Source organism: Anser brachyrhynchus (assembly GCF_964034855.1).
Source record: "Anser brachyrhynchus genome assembly, chromosome: 18".
In the NCBI taxonomy this organism is placed as follows: Eukaryota; Metazoa; Chordata; class Aves; order Anseriformes; family Anatidae; genus Anser; species Anser brachyrhynchus.
Genome location: NC_137711.1, coordinates 5,760,468 through 5,771,491, shown reverse-complemented (window position 1 = coordinate 5,771,491; position 11,024 = coordinate 5,760,468). Strand labels below are relative to the sequence as shown.

Here is an 11,024-nt window from a genome sequence, read left to right as displayed (position 1 = left end):
TCTTAAAAGTGAGTTTAAGAATTATAGGGAAGTAGAGGTGATCAACACCCCTGAAAGTCAGAAACCATTTTTCTGTGAAAACTTGTGGTATAACATTAAAAAAAAAAAAAAAAAAGGGAAATGGAAAACAGACATAACTTCTCTTAACTTGTGTAGCATTTGTTTTAAAGGGACACACCTTGTCGTGTTAGAACCTGAGCCTTTTAAGAGTTCTGAACCTAACACAGCACTTGAAAGAATTGGATAAATGGTGTCATTGTTACATCCTGACACTTTCAGGATTCATTGTGTGAGAGAGACTATACCGAAACAAACTGAATACAATTCAGTTTGTTCTTTTCCACTGTAAGGGAACTGTTTTATCCTGCTTAGAAAATGGATGTGTTATAAAATTAGTAAACCAAATGCAGGACAAGATAAGGGGTATAAGATGTTGTATAGTTGTGAAAGCCCAGGAAATTGTTTTAAACATTGTTTTTATCCCCAAGACTGTTTCGTAGCAATGCTTTCTAGCAATGTGTGTTTTATTTTGTAAACAATTGTTCTGATCTTCACTGATGTTAAGTATGGGGAAGCCTTTTCTGTATTATTCATTTCTGGAAGTAAGGTACATGATGTGAACGAAGCTGTCAAAAGATATTACTTCATTCAGAAATGCCCAAGTTGTTTCACATGGCATAGCAATATGTTGGAAAACCATAAATGTGCAAATCTCTCTTGCACCATATGGTTACGTATGGTACAGTACAGAGACTGACCTGATAGTATTCAGTGGCTGGACTCCTACTGATTTCATTGCAATAGGGATTTCTACTGAGATGTTAATCCAAAGCCCCTATGTTCTTCTTTTTCGTATCTTGCTTCTTCTGACCCTAGCTGGGTCTTTTATGACGTTTGGAGAGCTGGCTTGTATATGCACCACAGCAGAAGATTTTGAACTGCATTGTGGTCGAAAATCAATTTCCCTAAATTAAGGAAGGAAATAGATTAAGAAATGATCAGAATTTTAAAAATAGTCTCCTATGAAGTATTTGGTTAAAGTCTTGTGAAACCACAAAACATAGGCTGAGATGTCCTTCTCTCATTTTCTTCCCTCAATAAAGCAAGTTACACTTCTGGTGCTATCACACGCAGACAGTTGGGAGGTCTTGGGTCAGACCATCACTCGGTCCCAGGATGGAGAGCAAGAAGGCTGCAGAACATCTTTTAGGTATGCTGACATCAGGGCAAATGATGTCTTCATTATTTTTCAAGAGTTGTGGATTATAATTCTTTCAAGTTAATAAACTGAAATTTGTATATTTATGTCAGGCTAATGGCATCAGGGAAGACTTTAATATCATTTGCCAGATGTACCCAGATAGTTCCACTGACTTCAGCAGTATCAGCTGGGTGAGGAGAATGTGTGGCATATCACCTCTAATCTCACCCATCTCTTTCCTGCCAATTTTTAGAGGGGAAACAAGATTGCCTGAGGCCAGATTGCAGCTAATGTAACGGGAGAGACCGGGAGGTGCTAATAATTCACCCACACATGGCAATATTCGGGTTCAGTCCTGACCCCCTGCACTGTCTATCACAGGAACTATTCCTTTCCTGGAGCTCTGTGCAGTAAGAGGGGCTCATTGTGGATGCTCTTAGGAACCTGCCTCTTCACATCGATGGGCTGTCTACTTCTGTTAATGCCTCCTTCTTGTATATGTCAGAGTTCACTCTTGCCATCCTTACATTTTCAACCTCATCTCTCCAAGTTCTTTTTGTTCAATCTACTGAAGGAAATAGCAAATCCATCTTCCTTGCTCTCCTTGTTGAAGGGTTTAGTTATCTTCCTCGAGAGAGAACTTCATTTGTGGTGGTCCGGTGAACAAAGTTGAGGATGCTAATTAAATTATCTGTGTGGCTTTAGTTTGGGTAGGATAGGTAAATGGGTAAATCTGCACAATCTCAATGAAAACTTAGTACCCAATTTACCCTAAATTTTTTTTGGTCACTCTAAGTATCCAGCTTTTCTGCTTAGCCATCATTACAGTGAGCTTCCTCAGTTTCTTTCAGTATTTGCCTGGAAAACTCTAACAAGTCATTTCTGTTGAAGGCTTCTAAGTCTTCATCAGACTTAAATCAGGTCCTTCTGATTTCATCCACTTTTTCCTGTAAGCCTGATGAGCTGGCAGTGTTTCTTCTGTTCCTTCTCCTTTAAAGGAAAAAATGCTGAGAAATACATATTGGGAATCAGTTATTCATCAACTTTTGCTGATGATGCAGATTACCAATTGCCTACAATTAGTCCTGAATTTTCTCTTTCCCCTGACACTACTGTCCTGTAAATTTTCATAATAAATTCTGAATAAACACTGCTAAAATCCCCCTGATAATAAGCAGGATTAATAGCAGCAAAGCCCAAATTACTGTTGTGTGCTTTATAAATTAACACAAAGGTGAAAGATATCAGAAAACCACTTATTTGTACACTGGGGCTGATTCTCCACTGCTTTACAACTAATCTTGCCATTAATACTTGTACAGTGTTACAATGTAAAGTTAAATGGTATATTCCAGTGCTACAGCTTGTACTTAATTAATATCGGGACCCCATTGTGTTGGATGCTGTACAAACGCTTCATAGGGAAGCATGAGTTTACCATTTGAATAAGAAGACCTGAACTTGTAAGCAGAGACACAAAAAAGACTCAATTGAAGCCATGTGTCGGATCAGTAACAAAGCTGGGGGGAAAGTCGAGTCGTGACTGATTGCTGCAATGGCTATGGGGGCTCCAGGCAGAAAACCTGAGCCAACTTTGTCCTTTTGGAAGAGTTGTCTATAGCTGTGTTGAATAGGAAGGCTTAAAATGTCTCTAGTAAGGAGAGCTTCTACCAAGCTCTCTGTTTTTAGAGGATTCTTTCACAGGTGTATCCAGTCGAACAGTACTCTGTCAATCTTCAGTCAGTTGCTTCCATACCATCTTAACAGGGGCCTCAAAGGCATTCATTTCCCTGAGAAGTTGTTTCGGTAAGGCTTTAGTCAGAACAATTAAGTGCTCTCATTCCATCCAGAAAATAACTTAGAAAAATGGTGTGTTGTATTTTTATTTATTTTAATGAATGGAATGTTATCTAAATACTATTTTTTTATTATTTTTTTTTTCTATTAGGCCTAGTGGTCAGAAACTTTTCAATTGCATACTGAAGAATAATAGTGTACTTCTCTCAATTCACAGCTTGGCTTTACAAACAAACAAAAATCTAAACAGGTTCCACCAAATCAAACGCTTTGAGCAATAATTTCCCACTACAAATAGCTTATATGACATGCTGGAAGGAAATAAGATGATACAGGAAAAAAATAATTTTCCAATCTAATTTATTTTGTGAATTCTTTTCTTGGCAGTTTTAAAGGCGCCACAGGTCGTATTTTCAGCTGATACCAACTGATGCATTGCTAATTGAATGGGGAGGTGCCACATTAAGAAACCCAAACTTCTGATTTTTAACTCCTTGTACCCATCTTAACGAAAACGTGTGGGCAGCTGCATCCCAAGTGTGCCCATAAAAGATCCCTCTGTTTTCTTCCTGGGAACAAAATCCATGTGGACTTTTCTGAGTTTTCTTTGAGTTAGTAAAGCAAAACTTGTCTACTCTTTCAAAGCACTGTGGAGTCTCTCTCATACATGCTATTTTATTTTGCTGTTTATGAATAACAATCTTTAATAATAACATGAATTCACAATCCATATGAAGTATTCTCTGGGGTCTCAGTGTTTCAGTCTGAATTCTGCTTGTCTGAAAAAGTTATCCTAGTTACTGTTGTAATTTTGTGCGGGTTGGTGAAAAGAATTTGGTCTGCTGACAGTTTTGGGGTTCTTTTTCAATTGTGCTCTGGGGTAGCCATTTTAGAAATGATGAACATTTTTCTGTAGTCCTTTTGTTGTAGGTAATGGAACCATCACTACTGATTGTGAAGGAAGCAGGTCAGCTGATACTGAGCATTTTGTAATGTCCCTCTGTGGCTTACCCTGAAGTATGGTATTTCACTCTCCTTGGCTATGGCAGCTTGCTCTTATGACATTTATGTGCTGTGTCAGGGTACCCTGCAATCACTAATACCTCTAAAGAAGGTTCTGTGTGAAACACCTGTGGTGTCCTTCCTTTCTTTTTTCTTTGTACATAACAAAGGTACAGGAATGATTTTTTTTCCCCTATGTAGTTACACTGATGCCTTCCCACTGCCATTTCCTTTGAAGGAAAGCTAGCAGATCATTGCAAAAATGAAAATTACTTAAAAATATCTGAAGATGATGTCTCCTTACTCAGATAAATACCATCACATAGTTCTTATCCCAAATGTGAAGAGACGGTGGTGTTTGGCCATTCTTATCTTTGACCAAGTGTAACGTGTTTGACCTGAATATAACTATTGAATGAATGGACTGACTAAGCAGGAGCGCTAGTCACACTTGAAGTAAAATCTTAATTATATTTAGTGTCTCTGCAAGCGTATGTTTTCTGAAATTAAAGTCTTGTTGCTAGTTCAGGATAGCTTCTCCATATATTAAAGGAAGCATCACATTCTGTGACCTCTGTGTTGATGCCTGTTGATTTGCCTACACAATATCAGCACAAAGGACGGGCTGTTTCAAAGCAGAATGTGAAGTTACACGTGCCACTAAGACCAGTGTCTCCTACTGAAACATGACTCTAAGGGCTTGTAAATACTGGGATTTGTTCCTGGCTTGCTTTTCCGAAGTATGAAGTCTTACATTCCTCTTTGAAGACTCATTCTCCATGAAGTGCTTTTCTTCTAGTGAGACTGTATAATTCATTTTTGAAAGTGGTTAGGATTAAACTAGAGAGAGGCAGTCATGTTCCAGCATAAAAGTTTCCTACCTGGAGCACTTTTAAGTTCACACACCTGGCTTTGTTCCAGAACAACTTTTATGTGTAGACAAGACTATATTTCCCTACAAGACGTTTCCAATCAACTCTGGCCTGTGGGCTCTCTCTGGGAGGCAGAGTTGCATGCAGAGAACTTGCTGGATTGGGTCCGTTATGTCAAGCTTCCTTCCTCTCACCTTTCAGAGTAATTCTGAAAACTCACGTATTGTACAGAGCATGCTGGCTGCAAAGACCATCCCACGCTGTGTGCTTTCTCTCTTTGTAATCTGCTTCACTGTATTGAAACAGCTTGCATCCTCCGATTACAAACCCTCTAGGGTAGGGACATTTTTGTTACTTGTTTTGCTCAGCTCGCCTACTATAGTGTTCCTTGTTCATCTCTTTTGGAGCACAGTGTATGCTACACCAAAATAATATTATGTTAAAAGAAGTTGAGGTTTTGAACACATAAATGATAAGCTTTGAGTTTCTCATTTTCATAAATTTTAACTATTTTATTCTGTATATTATATGGCAAGACACACTACGCAATGAGAAGGACTCTGCTCATGGCTCTTCTATGAGTTCAGAACGAGAGTATCTGATATTGCATTGGGCTGTGCTGACATACTGGATCAACGCTGACGTGGCCTCTGCTACTTCAGGCAGTGTAATGGTTACACTACACAACATCTTGGGAGACAGATTTAAGCCTTATGCTCTCTGTTGAAAAGGAAATACAGTTACCTGGTGTGTACTGCCATACGCTGTTGCTTGTATGGGTAGCTGGCATAAGAAGGTAAGGTACAAGGTTTTTATTGCCCTGCCATAGCTTGGGTCATCCCTTTGCCTATAGGATATGTGCTGCCACTCTGCTTCACAATTAAGTGACTAGTGTAGCTTTTTTAATGTGTATTGTCTTTGTTTTTATGCTAAGGTTCTGCATCATGACTGTAGAAATAGTGTGGATCTTCTGGTTTTTAAAAAGCCCTATAACACGCGGAATGTTTTTCTGCACAGGAAATATTCTCAGATCTGATTTTGTGCCCTTTGATGCATATCTATCTATGAATTTATGCTGAGGACTTCACTCCTTTTATAGTCTTATGGGACACTTTGGCACAAATGATTGGCTTTAGTTTCAGCTGGAGTCAGGATTTTTTCTATTCTTGTGTATGCAAAACAAAGCTAGTATGGTTTACATACATGAATATTTTCAAATATTTGAATCTCCTAACTTCTGAAATATTGTTATTTCTGTAAATGCATACACAATGACCTGAAATACTTTCCTGCTCTATAGAAGGTAACAAGATGTAATTTGTATAGCTGAACTCAGAATACTTCTCCTATTGTCCATTCAGCTAAAAATGTGAATTGCTTTTCCATTTGTCCCCTTTCTCATTCTTTTTTATTTCTTGAATAAACTATTTTTATTATCTTTTTAAGCTTTTTATCTAATTCTATTCACTGGCTTTATTGTGCCCATTGCACAGTCTTTTTATGATGGTTCTCCCTCTTTTTAAAGTCTTATATTAATGCAGCACATATGTATATTCTTTCATTTCATTTCACTGTGTTGCATTTTTTTTCTTGCTGTCCCTTTTTTCTCATCTCCAACTCATTGTGATAAATACCATTTTTGCATTCTGTTTGTGATTCTTGGTCTTTACAAAAGGCAAAGATGCTCATTTGACATCACAAAGAAAATGTCAGTGTTTAAACATCAAGGGCTTCATTTTGTAAAGGTTGAGAGTGCGCACAGTCTTCAGCAGTTCCACACTGAAATATAGGTGCTCACTTCTGCAAAATTGGTTTTATTGCCTTACTTTTTAGCTGATAATAAACTGATAATGAATGCAGGACATTGCTGAATAAACATATTAATCATTTAGTGGCTGTACAAGACTTCAAAACGTGAAAGTATCAAACGAAACGCAGAGATAAAACTGGGCATCCTTTGGGGGCTAAGTCTGCCCTGTGTCAAGTACTAGCTCCATTTAAATACACGTAAATGTCACCATTACTTTTCAAATGAATGGATGTAAGCTGTGGACACCATTAGCATGAGAGTTAAGGTTTCTAGAATTAGCAATATTTTCTTCTGCCAATACATGTAAAGAAGAAAACCCTTCAAATGAGGGGAATGCCATGTCTGTTGTTTGAGAACGCCTTTGGTGTTAGGTAGATGGTGACTGCCTGGCACTGAACGTAAGGCTGCTGAGCCCTCAGGGTGGGCTTTGATTAAGACTCAATCATGTAATCTATTGACTGGAGTAATAATGACCTAGTCAGAGACTTCAATAATGCAGTCACAATCCTTTGTAAGGATTATTTTTCTTACCATGTCCATGTTACCTGCTTTGCCCTTTTTTTTTTTTTTTTTTTTTTTTAAATCTTGAATTTCTGACATTGTGCCAGCAAAACAATTCAGCATGTGCTGGACTTCAAGCATGTCGTTAGTGGGATGGGATGTGAGGGTGCCCTTACCAGCACTGGATACAAGAGCAGCTTGTTAGCTCTAATACAGTCATTTCCAGCGTTGCTTTGTGGTATGTGAGCTAGGACAAGGCCAAGACTCTCGTAAATGTGAATAACAATAGACATCGGCAGATGTTTGGGAGTTACAGAGAATGGAGAGCTAGGATATTGTTATTAAAATATTTCTCCAGCTTTATTCTTGCTGAAATTTTCTATGTCTAAGATGAGTATTTACTGTGCAATCTTTGCTGTTGAGCTCTGCCAAAACCTCTCGTTCTCCTACTCGTCAGTGCTTGTGTTTTCCTCCCAGACCTCTGCTTTTCTGGAGAAGAGAGATCAGCTGGCTCAGTAATAACATATCTGATGCATGTTCTGCCCCAGCCTTGTAGGTCACACTCAGGTTGTGCTCCCAGGCTGATGGGTTTTGCTCACCATCGAATAAAATAAAGTTTCTTTATTTCTGAAAAGCCAAACAGTTACTGTAAACCTTTCAACAAGGGCCTCTTTTTTTTTTTTTTCTTTTTTTCCTTAGGTGATACCTGGGTTAATAAAGGATTTGTGCATTTCTAAATTTGAAAACACATTAGCAATTGTTAGGGGTTTGTTTGTTTTTCAGTTCAGATTCCCTCACTGTCATCTACTTTATTAATTCTGCATACTGCATTCCTTCCATGTTTATTCTAAAATGCTGTATCGTTTACTCAGGTAAATTAAGTGGTCATAGAAACTTTGCTAAGTATTAGGTCTTTTCTTACCGTTTGGCAGTATATTTTTGATTTTTAAATAACAGTTTCTTTTTTCTCTTGTGCTCTATGTTTTTTTCTAATAGATCTGCTTGAAGTAGTTGTAATGATATGAATAGGTAGTTCTTCATACTGAGCCATGTGGAGAAGTATAACAGGCCCTCAGTTTGAGACTGCATAAAAGTAGCATCCAGAGTCAGGTGGCAGGGAAAAGAAGCATTTTGCAAGCACATTGAGCTTGTCAAATTATTTTCCTTTGGTGCTTTGAGCTGTTGTTCCTATTCTCTACAGTTATTAAAATAATGATTCATATATATATATATATATATATATATTTGCTATTGATAGAAAAGAAATCCTGTAACTATTTGAGCAAACAGGATTAGGTGAAGATTTAAATAGCCATCTTTCATGGCTTTTTGATTTCCAGTCTTCTTGTTTCAACAGGTGTTCCATCTGTTAAGCTCTGCTTCAGGAAAGCACTTAAGCAAATACTTAAATCAGTCAATACAAGGAAGACCCATAAGCCTGGATTTAACTAGGTGCATATTTCTGAATCAAGGCATTAAGCTGCTTGCTCAATATGCAGAAAAATTCATCATTTTAATCACAGTGATTGTGTACTTCCTTATCAACATGAAGTGCCATATACAAATATTAACTACTGAACTAGCTTGAGTACAATGGGAAGTATGTTTTCTTCATGGAAAACAACAACTCGGGATGTAAGTATAGCCAGATATTTTGTGATGATAAGAGAAAGAAATACCACTTAGGTTTTAGCCTTACTTTCATTGACTTTTGCTCAATAATATCGGATCAAATGCATGCTGTGTTTGGACCAGTTTGTGACTGGAATTAATGCGTGTGATGACTTGGAAATCAATTAGATTTACTTGCCCAACCAGCACGTTTGTCTCTTCTTGCCTTGTTTTCCCCATTTGTTAAATACCACTTCTTCCTCTCCATGGAGATAGTTGCAGAAAGCATAATTTCCCATAACGTTACTTGTCATTACTAACGTAATTTTCTGATGTGTTTAAGTCTTCAAAGAGAATGAATGATAGACTCTTCAAGATTTAAAATATTTCAATGGTAAGTGAATAGAATGTAAATAGTGGGCAAACATTGCTGTATATTACTATATTTTTCTTTTAAGCATACTACATGTGAATATACACAAAGCAGTCTTGCTGCACAGCATTTCAAGATGTAATGTATTTTCTTTCTGTGGACCTTCAGTTCTACCATTATCGATCATAGTCCATGTGTGCTCTTATAAAAAAGAAAATGTCTTTCTACTGTGGGCTCAAATGAGAGCATACAGTGTCTCTCTTGCTTCAGAGTTCCCCAGAAAACAATGAAATGTGCAGCTCAGTGGCGTATACTAATACAGGAGTAGTGCAGTGATAGCATTTTGCTGTCGCAGTAGTAACTTCCATTAGGTAAGTTTTCATTAGCAGCATCAACCAGCACACATTACTGTTCCCACGTTGAGTGCACGCTAATATATCAGGTAGAGAAAATAAATTTGGTAATCCAGGTTAAGACATGGATCTCACTTTTACCTTTGAAAATATTTCCCCTAACGTACAGTGTTGCCAGTGAAAGGTGGGCACCCAGGCTGCTGTTTCATGTCTTCGAAAATCCTCTTGTTAGACCTTTGCAGGCTTGATACTGTTAACATTTAACACCTTGGTGTGTACTACTTGCATAGCCCCGTATGAACTATTAATGGAAAACAAGTTATTGTGCTGTATTTGTCTGATTTTCCTTTAACAAAGAATTTTTGCTTCATTGGAATCAGAAGTGATCTTTAGGAAAGCCTTTCCATTACAGGTTACTTCACTGTTCACTTGAGCCTCTGGCTATAAACAATTACTAAAAGAGAGAATAGTACAAGAGTTGTTCTTTTCATATGATGACTTTTTTGTAATAATATTCTTTATTATGTGTATTTAGATTTTTTTATTGTAATAATTTTAAATTTCTAGATAAAATCAGTAAGTGTTGTTTATGGCCTTTGTCCTTTGAATGCAGCTGTAGGCAATGATAACTAAGGAATAAATAATCTGTGGAGTCAGTGGAAGGTACACTTCTTACCTTGCTAAACTGTTTTGGATGCACGTGTGGCTAATCGATGGACTGAATCTGTGCCATGTCTGCATGTTGTTTTCTAGCTGTTGCTGTGAGCTAGTGGAGAACAGGCAAGCTCTGTGTTGAGGAATCATCCAGAACTTGCCTAGGATCTGTAAGAGGGACGGTGTGCTTGATTCATCAGATTGCCATTCACTTTATGTTAGTACTCATTACCTGGTGCTGCCAACCCTTCCACTCTGCCAGCTGTGTTTAGTGCAGAATGATGTTCAGTGCTGTTCATATAACACTGCGAAATGGCCATCAGTATATCATAGGGAGAAGGAGGAAGCTGCATTTAACCGCAGTTTGAAATTTATTCCCTTAAGAATGTTGATACAGAAAAGCTCACTAAATAACAAAAAAACCTTAACAGCCAGACTTGCAAAAGCTGCCCCAATTTCAGTTTCTGGTAATGAGCTACATGCAGGAGCGTGCTCACAGCAATAATAAACCAATTTGCCAAATTTGGGAGAATTTGGGGCCTGTTTTCAAGAGTGTTTAAGTGTGTGACTCTTCGGTGCTGTCCAGGAATCCTGATTCAGGGCAGGCTTTTATCATCCCTTGGAAGTTTAGAAAAAAAAGAAATCTTAGAAAAAATATTTGTCTGTAAAGGTAATTAACTCAGTGGAAGAATGTGAAGCCCACTAAGTTACTCTTTTCCAACCAGTATTGGTCTGACTACTCTGTGCTCCTTCCTTCTTATTTCTTCTTATAAATTAATTTTAGATCTGGTATCACCTCTGACCACTACAATTAGTTGGAGGAAGAGAAAGTACGGAAGAACAGGGGAGA

The 11,024-nt window shown here is 37.8% G+C and overlaps 1 protein-coding gene across 1 annotated transcript in view; it reads left to right on the top strand.

Moving 5' to 3' along the window:
- Positions 1-1,115: 1,115 nt before the first annotated feature.
- The window catches only part of TOM1L1 (target of myb1 like 1 membrane trafficking protein), a 416,402-nt gene continuing 406,493 nt past the window's right edge, over positions 1,116-11,024 (top strand). The window contains exon 1 of the mRNA XM_080560434.1: positions 1,116-1,210. The gene's annotated coding sequence lies outside the window, so the exon portion shown is untranslated. The remainder of the gene's footprint in view (positions 1,211-11,024) is intronic.